Genomic DNA, 21,630 nt, shown 5'->3' with positions numbered 1-21,630 from the left:
CGACGTATTTCTAAGTACCATAGGCAAATGGCCAATGCCTACAAAAAAAGACAATGTCTCAAAGACGCCTAATGGAAAGAAATCTTCTTTTTCTTCGAGGAATCATTAACAAAATCCTCCTCTTTGAGCAAAATATGTGAAGGTGAAGCATGGAACGATTCCACAGTTTCCATTGATAATCGCATGGGCGATGCAACGGTCCTACTTCTCTCTTCACCACCTGCATTAGAACAAAAATTACAATATAAGTACATGGAACAACTAGCAAAGATCATTCCATCCCAACAACAATAATACCTGGTCGAACATTTGTGTGCCACTCCGTAGGTACTGACAAACGTTGATGCAGTGTCACAAAACAACCCAAATCTTTGAACCCATACTTAAACCAATGCCTCGGTATCTTATCTGTATGGGAGCGTTGAAATCTCTTCTTATGGTCAACCTCGTACATATGCACCCGAAAACATTGCATGTATCCACAATGTACAACTTCAATAAAAACTGGGAGCTTGATGTCAATATTAACATCATCATATAAATGCTCGATGACCCTTGCAAGTGTTCTTCTTATGATATTATCAGGAGCTATAGTGAGTAATGTGCATTGCAGCTCCTTTTGATAGTCAGAAGCTGGGTAATAGTGCCACTCTAGGGTAGGCATCTGCAAAAGTTAAATGAATAGTGAAATATGAAAAAATTACACTTCCAAGAGTATATTCCAACCAAACAGCGCATAGTAATTCACACATATGTAAAACCAACGTCCCTGCATGGTCATATATATGCAAAAACCAATGTACCTACATGGTCGTCAATAACTACATCTCCGCAAAGAAAGTAATGCACATTACTGCACCTTTCCGAGAACATCCTTGTATACAATGTTTGTGATCATACCCCCATCCTCTTCACCCAATAGCACTTTCACACCATGCGAAGATTTTACCCTTGAAAATGCAACATACAGTTGACCATGTGTAAATACTGGTGCCTTTAGATAAAGCCCAACAATGAACAAAGTCTGCCCCTGTGACTTGTTGATTGTCATAGTGAATGCCAACCGGATGGGAAACTGTCTCCGCTTCATAGTAAATGGCAAATGTGTAGCATTCGAAACAAAAGTAATACGGGGAATAAAAACTCGTTCGCCCACATTTGCCCCTGTTATTATCTGAGCATCTATCACTTTCCTATTGAAAGCTCTGCATATCAATCGCGTACCATTACACATACCCCTTCTTGGATTTAGGTTTCTAAGAAGAATAATAGGTGCATTTACCTTCAGCAGCAATAAATGAGGAGGAAATCCACCTCCAAGGTCTAATGTATTTAAATACTCAACAGAGTACAAAAATGAGTCATCGGTCTCTGCAATTGAATCTGCACTATCATACTGCCTGACCTCCCCTGGCATTAGTTGCAATGCACGATCGTTCAAAGTAGCCACCTCTGTATTCCGCGAGGCAAGTATAACTCGCTCACTAAAATACGACGTGTAGTCACCCACATTGGACACGTCATTGTAGACACTATCAATCAGTGTTTCGATAGAGTGCCCTTTTAATATCATGCCAGGTGGGACACACAACTTATCACAACTTTCGGTAACACCCACTCCATCCCCTATTCCTTGAATCCAATAGATGAACCCATTGTCCACCACACTACCAGCTGTCGACACTCGCATATTGCCAGATAGCCTTAGCACCCTTATGTAACGCCACAAATCAGAGTAACACAATGCAGCATTAACAATATCCTCACGTGTTCCCTTTACCACAACAGGCAAGACTTGTCTAAAATCTCCCCCAAACAAAACAACTTTTCCACCAAATGGCTTATCACAGCTCATAACATCTCTTAGAGTTCTATCAACCGCTTCGAAGGCATGCCAATGGGTCATAGGAGCCTCATCCCACAAAATAAGGCTTGTTTGTCTCAATAACCGAGTAAGGTCACTTTGAACAGGAATATTGCAAGTGGATAGATTATTTAATTCTACTGGGATTTTAAACTGCGAGTGAGCTGTACGACCACCTGGCAAAAGCAAGGCAGCAATGCCACATGATGCTGTTGCCAATGCTATGCGACCACCACTGCGTACCTTCGCAAGCAAACATTTGTATAGGAAGGTCTTTCCAGACCCACCAGGACCATCCAAAAAGAATACATCCCCAGTATCTGTATCAACAGGTTCCATGACTGCACCGAAGGCAATTCTTTGTCCTTCATTCAACATGCCCTCCATGGATTCAGAAACCCTATGTTGTTCTGATATGTTGTATGCATATTCATCTTGCAAAAGAGGGTTAGCATGCAGTTGTGATTTTGGTTGATGAGGTTCAGGAAACCCATCAAAATCACAAAGTCTTCGTCCTACATGACGTAAAAGGTCTTGTAGATGCAACAAAGCCATGTTAGATGCCTCACGCTGCAGAACACCAAGAGAGGCATGCACGTGCTGTAACTGCAATCTATACATGATATCCTCTACCATTGGCACCATAAATCTTTCCCATAGATGGCCAGGCCGAGCTGGCTCACAAAAGACCAAAATTGCAACAAATAAAGTTCGGAGTTGAGCACCAGTCTGCACAGAGGCAGCTTCCTCTAAGCACACAACATATTCATCATCGCTCTCCAACATGCCCCTTGCAATGCAAGCATCCCTAAAAGTATCACAAATCACGCTATCAACAGTACGTAAATCTTCAAAAGAAGTACATCCCCGACACTCTGTTAAAAGCATCCGCAAATAGTAGAGCTCACCACAGGTAGGCACCACAAAATACATCTGACCACATGTATTCCCATGCTTCCTTCTAGTCCACATCTTATGTCGTGCATTCCACACCCAATACACTGGAAAGTCTTGATAATGAATAGTCCTAGCCTCTGGATGAATGCGGTTGCACACAAACCATTCAGTAAGAGTAGTTTTCTGGAGGTCTTCATTCTGCACAACATCTGGTATACTATCTGTATCCCGAAACACCACATAGTTCTCACCAGGTAATTGTACCTGCAGACGTTGTATATCAGGATTTTCATCGTGCAATGCATAATCATAGATCCGCCAACATGCCTCAGAGGCAGAAACATATCGTGCATCCAAATAACTTTGTATCTCGTCCACCTCGTGAGCATCGCCACCATTCCGGATTGAATCAACCCCAACAGAAAAATTGACGGTTGCACGATCATGCCCCTTGTACACATACTTATACAAATACTTCACAGCCGCAATTGTCGAGCAAACCTCTACATTTATGTGTGCATTGTATTTTTTACTCAAGAATGGATTATATGGAACAATCCATCGATTATCAATAACATTACCATTTATGATCACAGAGTTTCCATCATCTCGTCTTCGATAAACGGGATAGCCAGAACTATCAACTGTCATCATGCCCACTAATTTTCGCAGGTAATCTTTAGTACATCTACCCTTGTCCATACAGGGACTCTTGGGGTTCAATTCTCCGCAAGGGCCATGAATGTTACACTTTGAAATTGTCTCAAATAAGGCTGGAAACTTAACTCTATTGGTTAACTCAGCACAAACCAGTCTATTGTAGTGACATGCTTCAGAAGGTTTGAAAGACGACTCTAACATTAGCAAAGTATGAGAATATGGTAGCCCCCTCTTTTGGAATTCAATCACAGTAACATAGCCAGCAACCTTTCCAAAGAGATCCTTCCGCAACAACGTACACATCAAATCAGCATGCTTTTTATGAAACACGCGAGCAGTCAAATCCGGACGATCATAAGCACTTTTCCCATGCAATAAAGCATTAGTAATCTCCAACCACTTTGGATTGCATGTCATTGTTATAAAAAGGTCACGTTTTCCCTTACATCGCACTATAGCCATGGCATCCTGATATAATTGATACATGTGCCTTGGTCCACCTGTGAATGACGATGGTAAAACTATCCTCTTGCCAACAGAGGCACCAACAATCGGCATTGTCCCATCATCGTTTGCCCCCACCATGTCTGCCAAGCCTTTATAGGCCTCCGATCGTAACACTGATTGATTCTAGCAACACCAAGTTAACCTGCATTGCTCTATACTACAATAAGCATCAACAATAAATTGCTGCAATAGTCGACCAGCACGCAATATGCACACCTCAGTATCTTCACGCACTTGAAGACGAAATGCATAAAACTGCATCTGGGTAACACAATTTTTATTGGACAATTCATATATGTTAACAGGAACACTAACATTACTATAGGGAACCTTTACATGCCAACCATCATCCCCCATAGGAAAAAGGAGGACATATAGCATTGGCATATATGCCCTATGCAAGTTTGAAATAGCAACACATCGACCACCCCGAGTGTAAACATGAATATCCCGACGATCAAGAGTACCCTCGTCACCCTGCCCTGGCATGATAGCTGCAACCTCAGTTGCTGCAGGAGCAGAGTATTGTTTACTGGTTCTTTGAATACCAAAAATACTCATTCTTAGTTCCTGCACGGGATTATTTTGCAATTGCAAACCCACTGACCTAAAAGCACGTGCATATATGTTGTGTCGATGCATCATACATTGAAGCTCCCCTAGCAAGTTTGGTAATAAATCATGCATAACCCCCAGTCTATTAAGCAACTCATGCTCGGTATCATAAACATACAGTTGTGCAAATCTTGGCCTTTCTTGACGCTGCACATCAGGAAGCAAAGTACCTATACGGTGATAAACAGACCCATGCACTCTAAAGGTGTAACCATTCCCGATAACAGGTAGCTCATCAACATTAGCTCCGAGTGATACAAATGCAAGAGCACTGTTGTGTGCTCCTATGTTGTTTTTAAATATCCTACTCTGAGGATGCATGCCATGCAACAAATCATGCAATGGCTGCGGTGGACGTTGCAATGGCGGCAACATTACTTTTCCATTTCGACAATAGTGTCTTCCAAACAAAATCGACCCTTGAACCCGAGTCTCGCATCTCCACAACTTAGCTGAACACCTTTCACACATCATACAAAGACTCCCCATGGAATGCACATCCGGCTCTTGAAATAGTAGTATTGACATTGCCGGCGGGTGGACATCCGTTGCAGGCAAAGCATTTAAAATGGAGCACAATCCACCACTTTGGGGATCAAAAACAGCAATATTATGAACACGTGACTCATTAGCCACGGAATTTTCCACATTGTGGTGATTTCCAAAATCTAAACCAACATGCTGTTCAACTGGCTCATTATCCCCATTTAAAAATTCAACACGGTGAGACACACTCTCACAAATGACTCCACTAAGATTTCCCCCATGTTGGCACATAGACATTGAAGCATTATTAACATGTGACTCAAAAGTCACATGATTAAGACCATTGCAACCACCCACTAATGGCAAAGCATTCGTCAAATCCACACCAAACTGTCGCTGGGCTTGAAATCCCCTAATGGTTCTATCCGGTGATGGCAAAACATTAGCCACATCTATACCAAACTGTGGTTGGCCTAGTTCACAATGACCATTTAGAATCTCCTCATGGAACGAATGGTTTTCAATGTCTCTTTGAATGGATCTACCACGATCTAAAATCCCTTTCCGAGCCCTGAGTCTAGCAACCTGCCGTCGCTCATACCTCGTGGAAGTAAGCATGTCCCTACGAACACGCAACACAGTCTCTCCCAGTTGCTCGATGCGAACACCCCATATTGATCACTTGGCCACAAAACCTATTAGCAACGTATACACACATTTAATATATAAATATGTAAATTTAAGATTAAATATCAAGACACAAAACCACTACAACCCAGTCAATGTATCTGTCTAAAAAGATGCTACACCAGCCCATTAGAGAGAGAGAGAGAGAGAGAGAGCCTGGTTGCTAAGATAGAAGTAACCTTGGTAATTAACAAAAGAAAGTAAACATGCAACTGCAGAAATGACTATCAATACACTTTATCAAAGGCATGGTTTGATTTCTAAACTAAATGTATTGCGTACATTCGATGTACACAATATATCAAATCTAAATATACCAACCATCATTGGAGTATCAAATCTGCTCCATGTAAATATCAAGAAAGAGACATCACGTCATACACACTCAATACATTTTACTCAAATACGCTTTGTTATATCAAAAGTGTTACACATCTTAGCACTTTCCATGTAGGCTTTACAAAAAAGAAGCAAATATTATCATAAAAAGTGCTACCCATGCACTTTAAAATATGCAACACAATCTGAACCTATAAGTTCCACCCTAAGAAAATTTTGCATATACATAGTCTCCTTAGATGCGACCGTTCATCTAACGGTTCAATTGTTGCAACAAAGCATTAAACCTACTAACATTCATTTGAAACTGCAAGAACGACAACCGACAACCCCTCTGGCAGATCACAGGTTCATGGTCATCTTCAAGCCCCCAAACGGAAGCCCACATATCGTTCACCAGCAGATTCATTAATCTGCTTGTCTCAGAAATAATTGCTGAAAGTACCCTTACTTCACCACCCAGATCAGTCGACACTTGCTGGAGAACACCCTGCGTGTGTTTGGTCTCGCTGACAACACCATACAGACCTTTAGCCTGTTCATGTAACTCCATTGAGTACATGGCAAGCGCACTATCAACACGCGTACATAAACTCGTCTGCATTTCCATCAACTCATTCATCTTGGCCTCAAGTTTTTTAAAGTCCGAAGCGTCCGAAGTAGCCCTTGTGTTTCTTCGAAACTTTGCAGCTCTTGTACATTTAGCAACATGTATCTCTTGTCCGCTTGCCACCTCTTTCATTTTTTGCACATTCATTCTATTAGAGCTCATACGTTGGCTGCAATGAAACATATAAACAATCATCTCCAAAAATATAAATAGTAGCACTTTGACGCAATCACAATTAACAAAACTATCTTCCATACCCATGCGAATGAACCCAAGCTGGCAAGCGCCGAAGAGATGATGTTGTTGCCATTTTGTTTATTTCAACTGAATCCACTACATTCAATGGAGTCGAAAGCACTACGTCGGGAATATCTCCTATGGCTTCGCTTTGTTCCATGGCTACACCAAACGTCAAGACATAAGTGATAGACACATTCACAACCTTCTTGAGAGTAAAGAACATGTTCCTATACATAAAGGTATCCCCAGTCTCGAAATACTGATTGGTTCCAATCCCACACGACACACAATAACTTACCAACTCACATTCGCAATCACAAACCCTAAATGGGCGAAAGAATATATGTACGCTACACATGAGTACTATCATGCACACATGGCACTCACCAAGTTCCAACCACGCATTGCCTAAAGGCCCTGCCAATGGATCTTCAATCATGTACATCTTCACTATCTTGAGAGAAAAGAACATGTCCTATACAGAAAGATATCCCCAGTCTCGAAATACTTATTGGTGTAAATCCCATAGGACACACAATAACTTACCAACTCACATTCGCAACCACAAACCCTAAATGCATGAAAGAATATATGTACGTTACACATGAGTGCTATCATGCACACATGACGCTCACCAAGTACCAACCATACATTGTCTAAAGGCCATGCCATGTCGATCTTCATTCACGTACATGAGCACAATCTTGAGAGAAAAGAACATCTCCTATATAGAAAGGTGTCCCCAATCTTGAAATACTTATTGGTGTCAATCCCATAGGACACACAATACCTTACCAACTCACATTCGCAGAGAGAGAGACACAGAGAGAGAGGAGCGAGGAAGGCAAACTATACAAAACGTCGCAACATATCAAAGCTACAATCATTCTATGTATCTAGTCCAATCTAAGTTACAAAAGTACATTAGAAAAATTGCTCAGTAATCAAGAGAGAAACATAGAGAAACAGAGAGAAAGAGGAACTATTAAAATGGATTGAAAGTAGTTTTATAATTTGCAAGACACATACGATGTGTTTCAAAATGAAGATTTTCATCAAACAATTCATTTAAGAAGTCTTGCAAGAATTACATATACCAAGCAAACCACGACAAAGAAGCACTGATTAACATCGCCAAAAACCTATTGTGAACCACTATTCAAAGATGCAATGTTCTCTAGTGCATATCAAGGGCAATGATCTCCAGTGCCAGAAGATGAGCCTGCACGGCCATTCATCTGCGTTAACATTGCTGAAAATCTATTCAAATAAACTTTCAAAGAAGTAAGTTGCACATCAAAAGCAATGTTCTCCGGTGCAACTAAGCTCTCGTTCTTGTGTGCAATCAGCTCACATACTCCATCCTCTATACGACCTGTACTATCAAGAATATCTTTCAGCTTCTCTTCTTGATCGTTCGAAGATCCAGCACGCGGACACCAATTTTTCTGAATATGCTCATAAATGTCACCTATATAACCCTTGATCTCTTCTAACTCGCCCTGTATAGTTACTACATCAGCAAGGTGCCCTTCATATTTCTCATCCAACAGTCTCTCAATCCTCTGTAGTCGGTCACCAATGTTCTCAGAAATTGAAATTGAACCTTTTTGGCGTCGAAATAGTGTCTTCACTTGCTTTTCAATCCCATCCAAGCGACGAATAAACCTTAAGGAACCAACGGAACTATCATGCCCTGCAACATGCTTAAGTGCACGACGAACAGCCTTATTCCTTGTGGCCTCCTTTATTTTGCGTGCATTCATTTGCACGTTAGAAGTGCACTGTATAATATCTTCTACAGACATATTCTTGTTTACTGTAGAAGCCTCCATACTGGACAAAAAGACGCGTTAGCCTTGAGGGATATATAAAATATTCTCGAAATTTTAAAACAGCAAAAACTACCATGTCTTATACTACCAAAGTTTAACAAAGTAACCTACGAACTAAACAAACTAAACCAAGTAAGGTAAGCAACTAATCAGCCAAACTAAAGTAACTAAAGTAAACCAACAAAACTAACAACCTATTTAACTAACTAAGTTTCTAGTTAAAGTAACTAACCCATAACACATATATAAACTAAAATAAAGAAACAAACTAACCCTAAACTAAGACACAATCTTCTAAAGTAACTAAGCAACTAATCTAAGGTAAAACCTACTAAGTAACTAACCCATAACACATATATAAACTAAGATAAAAAAACAAACTAACCCTAAACTATATGTAAAGTAACAAACTAACCCTTAACTAACCCTCTCTCTCTGCTTGTCCCTCTCCCTCTCTATACACCTAACCAACCAACCAATGCACTAAGTAACCAACCTCTAAACTAAAGTAACCTACGAACTAAACAAACTAAACCAAGTAAGGTAAGCAACTAATCAGCCAAACTAAAGTAACTAAAGTAAACCAACAAAACTAACAACCTATTTAACTAACTAAGTTTCTAGTTAAAGTAACTAACCCATAATACATATATAAACTAAAACAAAAAAACAAACTAACCCTAAACTAAGACACAATCTTCTAAAGTAACTAAGCAACTAATCTAAGGTAAAACCTACTAAGTAACTAACCCATAACACATATATAAACTAAAATAAAAAAACAAACTAACCCTAAACTATATGTAAAGTAACAAACTAACCCTAAACTAACTAATTAAAAAAACTAACTAAATAAATAAAGTAAGTTATTGTCTAATCATCTAACTAAATAAACTAACTAATTCAAATAACCACAAACAACCAAAACTAACTAAATAACTAAATAAACTAAATAACTAACTTAAAAAACTAACAAAACTAAATAAACAACCAAAACTAACTAAACTAACTAATCACAAATCTAACCAAAGTAACTAACAACCTATTTAACTAACTTACTCTCTCACTCACTCACTCACTCTCTCTCTCACTCACTCTCAAGTAACTAACACTCACTCTCTCTCTCTCTCTCTCAAGTAACTAACACATACATAAACTAAAACAAAAAAGCAAATTAACTCTAAACTATATCTAAAGTAACTACTACCTTACTAACCCTAAACTATATCTCAAGTAACTAACACTCAATCTAAAGTAACTATTAGCTAAATAAACTAACTAAATAAATAAAGTAACTAAGTTATAGTCTAAAACTAACTAATCTAAATAACTAACTAAACAAACTAACAAAACTAAATAAACAACCAAAACTAACTAAACTAACTAACCACAAATCTAACCAAACTAACTAACAACCTATTTAACTAACAACCAATAAATATATCAAAACAAATTTACAACCTGAAAGAGAGAGAGAGAGAGAGAGAGAGAGAGCGAGAGAGAGAGATCACCGACCTCAAATAGCAATCCTGACAAACAAACTGCACAAAATAAACAAAAATACCAATAAATTATACCATACCAAGCAAACCTCCCTCTCTCTCTCTCTCTCTCTCTCTCTCTCTCTCTCTCTCTCTCTCTCTCTCTCTCTCTCTCTCTATCAAGTAACTAACACATATATAAACAAACAAAAAAGTAAATTAACTCTAAACTATATCTAAAGTAACTTCCTATTTAGTAAATTACCAAAACTAACTAAATAACTAAATACACTAACTAAACCAACTAAACAACCAAAAATAACTAAATAAAATAACTACATAAACTGACTGAACTAACTAACCACAAACAACCAAAACTAAACTCTCTCTCTCTCTCTCTCTCTCTCTCTCTCTCTCTCTCTCTCTCTCTCTCTCTCTCTCTCTCTCTCTCTCTCTCTCTCTCTCTCTCTCTCTCTCTCTCTCTCTCTCTCTCTCTCTCAAAAGTAACTAACACATATATAAACTAAAACAAAAAAACGAACTAACACACAATCTAACGTAACTACTAACTAAATAAACTAACTAAAGAACCACAAACAACTAAACTAACTAATTAAGTAAACTAACTAACTAAATAAATAAACTAAGTTCATGTAACATAGGACTAAAAGTTTACATGGGTATGCATGTAACTATTCATCCATGATTGTCTACCTAACTACTTACATACATGGATATTATTATAACCACACAATCGACTAAATAAACTAACTAACTAAATAAATAAACTAAGTTATAGTCTAATCAACTAACTAAATAAACTAACTAAACCAAATAACCACAAACAACCAAAACTAACTAAATAACTAACTAAACTAACTAACTAACTAAACTAACTAAAATAACTAACCACAAATCTAAACTAACTAACACTCAATCTAAAGTAACTATTAACTAAATAAACTAACTAACTAAATAAAGTAACTAAGTTATAGTCTAAAACTAACTAATCTAGATAACTAACTAAACAAACTAACAAAACTAAATAAACAACCAAAACTAACTAAACTAACTAACCACAAATCTAACCAAACTAACTAACAACCTATTTAACTAACAACCAATAAATATATCAAAACAAATTTACAACCTGAAAGAGAGAGAGAGAGAGAGAGAGAGAGAGCGAGAGAGAGAGATCATCGACCTCAAATAGCAATCCTGACAAACAAACTGCACAAAATAAAAAAAATACCAATAAATTAAACCATACCAAGCAAACCTCCCTCTAGTCTAATCAACTAACTAAATAAACTAACTAAACAAAATAACCACAAACAACCAAAACTAACTAACTAACTAACGAACTAACTAAACTAACTAAACTAACTAACCACAAATCTAAACTAACTAAACCAAATAACCACAAACAACCAAAACTAACTAAATAACTAACTAAACAAACCAACCCTAAACTATTAACTAAATAAACTAAATAACTAACTAAATAAAACAACTAAACTAAATAAACAACCAAAACTAACTAAACTAACTAACCACAAATCTAACCAAACTAACTAACAACCTATTTCACTAACTAACTTACTATATATTTAACTATATAAACTAACCCTAAACTAACACAACTAACTAAACTAACCAAGTAAACTAAATAAAATAAACTAACCCTAAACTAAATGCAAAGTAACTAACACACAAAAATAATTCAAACAAACTTATCTAATCAACTAACCAAACTAACTAACTAAACTAAATAACTAACTAACCACGAATCTAACCAAACTAACTAACTAAATAACTAACCAAACTAAATAAACTAACTAAACCAAATAAACACAAACAACCAAAACTAACTAAATAAGTAACTAAACTAACTAACAAAACAAACTAACTAACTAACTAACTAACTAAACTAACTAACAAAACTAAATAAACAACCAAAACTAACTAAACTAACTATTTAAACCAATAACCTAATTAACTAACTAATTTACTATTTAAACCAATAAATACATCAAAACACATTTACAACCTGAGAGAGAGAGAGAGAGAGAGAGAGAGAGAGAGAGAGAAAGAGAGAGAGTGAGATCACCGACCTGAAATACCAATCCTCACAAACAAACTGCACAAAATATAAACCAAAATACCAATAAATTAGACAATACCAAGCAAAGCAACCTCTCTCTCTCTCTCTCTCTCTCTCTCTCTCTCTCTCTCTCTCTCTCTCTCTCTCTCTAAACTAAAACTAAAACAAACAAACTAAACCTAAACTATTAACTAAATAAACTAAATAACTAACTAAATGAAACAACTAAACTAAATAAACAACCAAAACTAACTAAACTAACTAACCACAAATCTAACCAAACTAACTAACAACCTATTTCACTAACTAACTTACTATATATTTAACTAAATAAACTAACCCTAAACTAACACAACTAACTAAACTAACTAAGTAAACTAAATATAAACTAAAACAAAAAAAAACTAACCCTAAACTAAATAAATTACCAAATAAATTACCAAACTACTAACTAACTAAATAAATTACCAAAACTAACTAAATAACTAAATAAACTAAATGTCTAATTAAATAAACAAACTAACTAAATGAACTAAACAATCAAAACTAACTAAATAACTAAATAAATAAACTAACTAATCACATATCTAAAGTAACTAACACATATCTAAAGTAACTACTAAATCTAAAGTAACTACTAACTAACTAAATAAATTACCAAAACTAACTAAATGATTAACTAACACACAATCTAATCTAAAGTAACTACTAACTAACTAAATAAATTACCAAAACTAACTAAATAAACTAAATAAACAAACAAACTAAACGAACTAAACAATCAAAACTAACACACAATCTAATCTAAAGTAACTCAACACGCTTCTCTCTCTCTCTCTCTCTCTCTCTCTCTCTCTCTCTCTCTCTCTCTCTCTCTGTGACGTAGCAGCGAGCTTGGATCGAAAAGCAGCGCCATGTGACTGTAGGCGCACCATCTGTGACCCGGCGCACCATCTGTGACCCTATGACCGCAGGATGAGAGAGAGAGAGAAGTAATTCTCTCTCTACCACACGTCAGAGAGAGAGAGAGAAGTAAAGGCGCTTCTCTCTCTCTCTGACGTGTCACACGGCGCTTCTCTCTCTCTTTGACGTGTCGTGTGACACGTCAGAGAGAGAGAGAGAAGCGCCTTTACTTCTCTCTCTCTCTCTTACGTGCGTGACATGTCAGAGGGTCTCTCTCTGACGAACGTCAGAGAGAGAGAGAGGCGCGTTTACTCTCTCTCTGTCTGACGCGTCACGTTTACTCTCTCTTTGTCTGACAGACGCGTCAGACAGAGAGAGAGTAAACGCGCCTCTCTCTCTCTCTGACGTCCGTCAGAGAGAGACCCTCTGACGTGTCACCCCGCAGGCCCGGACCGGCCCGTTTGCTGGCTTCTCTCTCTCTCTTTGACGGAGAGACTCTCTGACACGATCGGAAGCGAGAAAGCACTCGCCGCCTGTCCGCCACCTACTACCGTCGGGTCGATGAACTGGGGATGGCGGCAGCCTTGGAGGCATTCGCCAGGCTCGTGAACGCCTAGAAAGTGAGACGCGAACCGTAAAATCCGAGTGGCCAATATGGCGGCAGCCTGAAAACGTCAGAAAACGTCAAAGCCTGAAAACGTCAGAGAGAGAGAGAGAGAAGCGTGTTTACTCTCTCTCTCTCTCTGAAGTCCGTCAGAAAGAGACTCTCTGACGTCCGTCAGTCAGAGAGTCGCGCTTCTCTCTCTCTGGGCGACTATTGGCTGCGACCGACTGGCTGCGGACTGGCGACTACTGGGCGACGTCTACTACTGGGCGACTGGCGCACATCTACTACCGGGCTACTGGCGACACTCTGACTCAACGTGAGAGAGAGAGAGACTCTCTGACTCAACGTGAGAGAGAGAGAGAGAGAGAGAGAGACTCTCTGACTCAACGTGAGAGAGAGAGAGAGAGAACACAAAAATGTTGAGAGAGAGAGAGAGAGGACTGACCTTCTGCTGCTTGCTGGCCTGCCTCCTGCTGCTTGCACTTGCTGCTTGCACCTGAGTGAGAGTGAGAGTGAGAGTGAGAGTGAAAGTGAGAATGAGAGTGAGAGTGAGAGAAGAAGAGAAGGTGGTGGAAGGAGACCACGTTCCATTCTGCTCCCAATCATGTGACATTATGGTCACTTACCTTTCATTCTGCTCCCAATCATGTGACATTAATGGTCACTTTGGTTTGGTTTGGGAGCCAGGTTCGGGAGCACTGTGGTGGTTCGACACTTTCTCGAACCTGTAGCTCAAATAATAATGTAGTATAGATGTTTGTGCTTGCTAGAGATTTTAGGGCTCTGTTTGAATTATGAATTACAAATTAAATGAGTACCTATACTTCAGGTTAAAGGCCTGAAGGAAGAGGCGGTTTCAGTTACCCCCGACTACCTGCCTAACCCTAACCAAGGGGGTTGTTCACCACGCCGGGAACGTGGACCAAACCCGCTGCGAGAGGTCTCTCCATTGAGCTCTACTTGGAGTAGAAGGACGCTTGGGTGCCAGGGGGGGCTCTGGCCGTAAATCCCTCACCTTCCGGGTCCTGCACAAGAGGCTAACGTGACTCAGGATTGGATCTCGAGGCCCGCATACTAGTTTACGGGCGGAAGCTTGGAATAGTGATCCCTGGGGATTAGTGGATAGCCCTCGGCGGATTATGGACAAGCCTACGGGCGGAACTCCTTGTATTTCAAAGATAAAATGATGAAATGTTAAAAAAAGAACTTGCTTGATATTGTTTTTCTATGTCACGTGATAAGATTACGTGAAGGAACCAGTGCTTAATAGGATTAATTAAAGAAGCTGATTGTTATATGTCAAATTAATATGTTAGATAATTACATAACTAAAACAAACCGAGGAAAGTGCCGAGGATGGACCATGGGTCCATCCTATGGTTTGGTGGTCCCGGTTAGCCGGGAACTTTTCTCAAAAATCTCAAAAAACAGCGGGATGATCATCAAAACGAATAACGAGAGCGATGACCTAGAGTTATGTCTTACCCGATTTACGCTGTTTTAGGGGAACGGAATGGGACTATGCCTTATGGCAGAGAGGTTGAGCCTTGCATCCCTCTCGTTTCCCATTCTCCTTGAACCAAGTGCAGCGTGAATCCGCTTCGGACCTGGCGTTTTTGCGTAAAGTAGTTCGCTCGGGTCTGACGCTAGTTGCTGTTAGCTAATGACCAATCAGGAAAACCCTAATTCCGATCGATCCTAAGTGGGAACGGCCAGGATACTTCCACTACGTGGCAGACGCGGGAAGACCTAGATCGCAAAACCCGTAACATTTCATGGGAGTGCCGGGCGGAAGTTTTCTAGATATCCTTTCCGATGGACTGCTAAGACGTGTCATGGATGATACTAGTGGACACGTTACAGTTGGTATCAGAGCCGACCAACAACGGAATTGTTTTTATGAGATCTCAATAAGATGAAGTAAAGAAATTGTTGCTGTCCAAACATTTTCTCACCTTCAATGCTGTCTTGCAGAATTATGAAGCGTGGAACAAGTTTTTGGTATTTCGGGTCATGTTTATGACTGCAATGCATTCTCCCCTTTATAGACAAAGAATTGGGATGATGAACATTTTGGAGCAGATTTATAATCCATCACCTTTATACATAGAACGAAGATGGACGGGGTCTTCAGGAATCTACTATATAGCCGCCCACCGGTTTGCTTATCTACAGACCAACCTAAAGAGGATCAAGTGGTTGGAAGACTTGAAAGTCATGAAGCTATTCATTTTTGTGGAAGCTCACGTAAATTCGACTTTACATATTCAAGGTTGGAGGGTTGAAATGAATTCATATGTATATGAGGAAGTAACCCGCGTAATCCCAGCCGACAGGATTAAAGTGTTGGGCCGCCATGAGAAGTATGGATTCCAACGGAAAGGGTATCCTGAACTTCCAATGAACTATCGATTCCTAAAGATCCATGACCCAAAACCCTACTATTACACAGTTCTTGTAGACAAATGCAATACAACGTTGTTCTCCCCAAACTGAATGTAATGATTGGCTTATCATCACACGAAACGTTGTATTCAAAAAGTCTATGCCCATGTAAATACAAATAAAGACTTCTTTTTATCAATATCTGGCTGTGCATAAGAGTTGTTAAAAAGTTAAGTAGCTACATTGTTTACGAGATAGCTGAACTAAAAATGAAAGATAAGCTAATGTTGATTATCATATAATAACGTTAAGAAAACTTTTATCCAGTCACAACCCCAGGTACAGGTTCCAAATTTGCCTCCTACATCAAGTACTGCTGTGACCCAGGAGAAGAAGTTCCTCCTCAAGTAGATAAAGCCACCCGAGTTTGATGGGAGAGGCAGATTCATCCAGGCTGATGCTGAAATTTGGATTGAATCCATGGAGGATTACTTTGAAGCAGCTGGTACTGCACCTACCAATCAGGCCATGCTCGCCAAGTTAAAGCTCACCGGCGAAGCCAGACTTTGGTGGAAGCAATGGTGCAGGGATCAAGGGATTTCAGAGAGGTCCGTTACCTAGGAGAAGTTGAAGAAAGCCGTGCGGGGAATATATTTACCACCTGCATATCGTACGCAGAAAATGAATGAGTTCTACGAGCTAAAACAGCTAGGACTCACTCTTGATGCATACAACTCTAAATTCGTCTCACTTTTAAAGTATGCGCCACAGATGGACATGACGCAGCAGGTGTCCAAATTTTGTGCGGGCTTAAATCCACCCGTAAATACCCGTCTCGAATCTATGCATTCATCAGATCTTCAGGATGCACTCATTTGAGCGGCGCCTATAATTCAGGAGGCAAGCTAGACCAAGGGGTAACCAAACTTGGTCCTATAGTGACCCGAACAGAGGAGCATTCAGACCTCAAATGAAGAGAGTTCAAGGTCATAATCAGGGACAAAGGAAGAAAGCAAGGACAAATAACGTCAACAACTTTGTTCCTACTCAAAGTAATGGCCGAAACCTCCGTTGTTTCCACTGCAACGAACCCGGTTACTTCAAGAGGCAATGTCCCAAGTTCAGCGGAGGACATCGTCAAACGCCTTTCCAAGGTGCAGGGCGCGGTCAAGGAGCCGTTACCCGTGGAAGAGGAAGAACTGCTTGCATTGCCAATAGGCAAAGATGCGAAGAAGAAGAAGAGGAAGATCCGACTATGGAAGCTGAATTCGAAAAAGCGACAGTCCATGCTGCTTTACACAAGAAAGGGTCGAATCGCCAGTTCTCGGTGATTCAGACACCGTTGGACTATCAAGGTAAAGGTTTCAAAACCTTGATTGATTGTGGCAGTACACATTCCTTTATCTCACCAGCATGTGCAAAAAGTTTAGGAATAACCACAGGAGAAGCACCTACCCTACTTGTGGAGTTGGCAAACGGTCGTGAGGTAACTTGTACCAGGTAAACTGCTAAGGTGGAATTCTTTCTGGGAGGAAAGAAGACTTCAGTCAAATTCAGAGTCATGAATTTAGGTATCCATGAGTGTCTACTCGGGATGGATTGGCTTAAGCCCAACGACGCCCACATCCACTGTGGAAAGGGTCAAGTTTCCTTTCGAAACTCTGAAAGGGAATTTGTCACAACTCAAGGTGAGGCAGGAGTGCCAAGAATCCAATTAGCCAAAGTATCTCGGATCATAAAAGGAGTCAGAAAAGGATTACCCGTTTACCTGATCAAACTCAACAAGTTAGATCAAAAGCAAGAGTCTCATGAAGGACCTTCTTGGCTAAAGGAATACGCTGACGTATTCCCTGAGGAATTGATTGAACTTCCGCCTCCAAGAGAAGTAGATCATGAGATTAGGCTAGTGCCTAGAGCTGCACCAATTGCAAAGAGACCTTATAGAATGTCCATATCGGAAGCAATTGAGTTGAAGGAACAACTCAAGCAACTGTTAGATCAGGGTTACATCCGGCCTAGCAACTCACGATCCCCAAACGGATGGCCAAACAGAGCGAGTAAATCAAATCATCGAAGATATGCTTAGGGCATACTGCTGTCGAGAGCCGAAGAGGTGGATTCAATACTTGCCATTGGTTGAATTTGCCTACAATGCTTCTTACCAGCAGAGCATTCTGATGACTCCTTTCCAGGCATTGTATGGTCATGATTGTCGAAGTCCCCTAAACTTTTCTGATCCAACCCTAAGAGTTGAAGCGTCAAGACAGATGTTGGAAGACATGGATGATCAAATAAAGTCAATAAGACAAGACATACAAGCGGCCAAGGATAGACAAAATGCATACGCAGATTTGAAACGTCAAGAAAGAGTCTTCGAAGAAGGGGACATGGTCTTCATTCGTGTACGCCCTAAAAAGAGTTCTCTATCCCTAGGAGAATGCAAGAAGCTAAGTCCAAGGTATTGTGGGCCATACAAAATCCTCAAATGCCTAGGACCCAATGCTTATAGATTGCAACTCCCTGAGAACCTAAAGGTTCACAATGTATTCCATATCAGCCTATTGAAAAAATATGTACCCAACCCTAATCATGTACTTGATGACCAACAAATTGTAATGCCTAGTCAAGGAGTCCTTGAACTAAGGCCGGATAGGATCTTAGATGTTAGGGAGAGACAGTTAAGATCTAGAACCTTAAGAGAATGCCTCGTCCAGTGGAAAGATTATTCCGAAGAGGATGCCACCTGGGTAGATGAAGGCACTCTCAACCATCAGTATCCCCAGTTTATCTCGAGATGAGGACATCTTGATTCTTCTAAGGGGGAGAGAATGTAATATATTAAAAGGAAAAAAAGAAAAAAAAAATTCTCCTTCACGGCGGCGTGTCGAGTGGGAGCATGCGAGGTGGAATGGAGGAGCCAGCAAGCTCCTCGCGCTGGAGCTTGCTTGGCTCCCTTGCCATGCATGATGGCAGGTAAGGGGGAGGGATTCTCTCCCCCCCTATAAAATTAGGGAGGGAAGAACGATCGGGGGAGGCTGCCATATTCTACTGAACGGAGGAGGAGGAAAGGACAGAGACGAATGTTGCCGCCTAACTGCCAGGAGGAAAGGAGTGATTGACGTCGAAGCCAAGGAGGCGGTCGCTGGGAGGATTGTCAGATTTCTGACGCTGCCATTGATCCTACCCTCGAGAGGAAGGAGCCAAGCGCCATCACACCAGCTTCTGCCCCCTCTATCACGTGAGCCGTCATCTGCCACCTGCAGACTCCCTCCCCCTCGGGTCGTCACTGTCGAAAATCACCCCCCCTTTTGACTTTCTGGAAGCTTGGAAGCTTCCAAAGGGGGGGTCATCTTAGCCCCCATTCCCCTTGGCCTTTAAACCCCTTTTCACCCTTCGGGTTTTAAAACCCCTTAAGCCCCCTTTCACCCCCTTCTTGTGCCTCACCAAATTCTCCCTACTACCCCCCCCCCCCCCCCCCCCCCCCCGTGTTTTAAAGGGTCATAAGCCCCTTTTTTTCCCTATAAAGGGTGGCTTAAAGGTCCTACTATTACACCCCCCCGTGTTTTTTTTTAAAAAAAGCCACTTAGCCCTTTTCCTTAAGCTTTTTTTTTCGTATTTTATAAATCCTCAACCCCACCCCCTGTGTATTAACCCTCAAACCCCTAACCCTTGGCTTGGGAACCACCCCTCTTTCCTCCGTATTTATACCTTCCCTAGCCCTCCCCTTGTGGCATATTGAAACCCCCTTTTTAAGTTTGACTTAAGGGTCCTTTGACCTTATTTATAACCTTTACGGTTACTATATCCCCTTAGAAGTTCTCTCCTGCACCTTGTGTTTTTTCCATCCCTTTTCGTTCCTCGTTTGAGCGAGTCATTAAAAGACCATTAAGCCTTCCCCATGGCTTCAATGGGTCTTAATAGTAGAAGACTCTGAAACACCCTTTTGAATTTCCCTGACTTCCAAGGAGGGAGTCTTCCAAAAACTAATATCGACAAGCAGTGCAAGGAAGCGACGGTGGAATTCCTAGGAGGAGTTGTAGAGCTGCTTCCACGTTCGAAAAACTACAATTGCAATGCCTCCTAAGAAAGTCGAAGGCGTAGCCCCAGGAGGGTCATCTCCCGGTATCCATGTGGATATCTCACCCCAAAACCAGGTTTTTCTTCTTTAATTCGGTTTAAGTCGATCATATAAAGAGAAATTGTTAGGGATAGGATATATTTGTCCGAGTTATTTGTAATGAAGGAGTTTAGCTTATTTGAATGAATGATAATGTATAGAACTTAGTTTCCTTCGAATTGCATCAAGCATTAAATTACGAGCAAGATTATCCATTTACTATAGTAGTATATTTTAGTTAAATCCTAAAGGTATAGAAATTATATCTTGCACCATTATCTTATTCCTTTCGCAACGAATCATTGTAAATGATTAAATTCATGAAAGGTTTCTTTCGTTGCTCAAATTACTAGGAAGTTATCATTGCTAATTGCACATCTTAGCAAGGGAAATGTTTGTTATTTGGCACGAGTTCATCTGCAAGGAAAAAGGAAGTGTAAATTGAACTGTATTGACTGAAAAGTAAATTGTCACAAGGATAGCAAAACTGTGACAAGACGATTAATATTACCTTCCAAAAGATATCCAAACCAATCTAAACATAGAAATATTCATACCCTAAGCACTTGACTACTTTCCTTATTGTAGGGTCAAAAAAATTCGTAAAGATAAAGAACTAGGGCTGTCCCCGAGATCCTTAAAAAGAAACCCTAGGCCCGACATACGTCAGCTTAAAGGACCTAAAACGGATTATTCCATCGCAGGACTTGCGCAGTAAGTACGAAATCATTTAGTCTTGTGATTGATTCACAAGGAGAAAGGGTAAAAAAACCTCAACAAGGATGGCAGATCCCTACGCAAGTTATCTTGCAAAAGGACGTATTTTTGGATATCCTTCTAAATAAGGAAAGTTGTAAACCGGAAACTAGCATATCTAAGGAACTTTAGGGTTGACCAAGTTGGGTTAATAAGGTATGCCCTACACCAGAATGTAAAGTATCTTGCCAATTTACAAGACACCTTGGGAACGAGTGCTGATACACTCAAAAGGAAAGAACACTTCCTTAGCAGTTTGCCAAACAACATGGTTGATTAATGGAAATGTTTGTGCTTGCTAGAGATTTTAGGGCTCTGTTTGAATTATGAATTACAAATTAAATGAGTACCTATACTTCAGGTTAAAGGCCTGAAGGAAGAGGCAGTTTCAGTTACCCCCGACTACCTGCCTAACCCTAACCAAGGGGGTTGTTCACCGCGCCAGGAACGTGGACCGAACCCGCCGCGAGAGGCCTCTCCGTTGAGCTCTACTTGGAGTAGGAGGACGCTTGGGCGCCAGGGGGGGCTCTGGCCGTA

Source organism: Lygodium microphyllum, chromosome 3 (assembly GCF_053477565.2).
Source record: "Lygodium microphyllum isolate KBCC chromosome 3, Lygodium_microphyllum_v1.1.10, whole genome shotgun sequence".
In the NCBI taxonomy this organism is placed as follows: Eukaryota; Viridiplantae; Streptophyta; class Polypodiopsida; order Schizaeales; family Lygodiaceae; genus Lygodium; species Lygodium microphyllum.
This window is presented reverse-complemented; position numbering follows the sequence as displayed.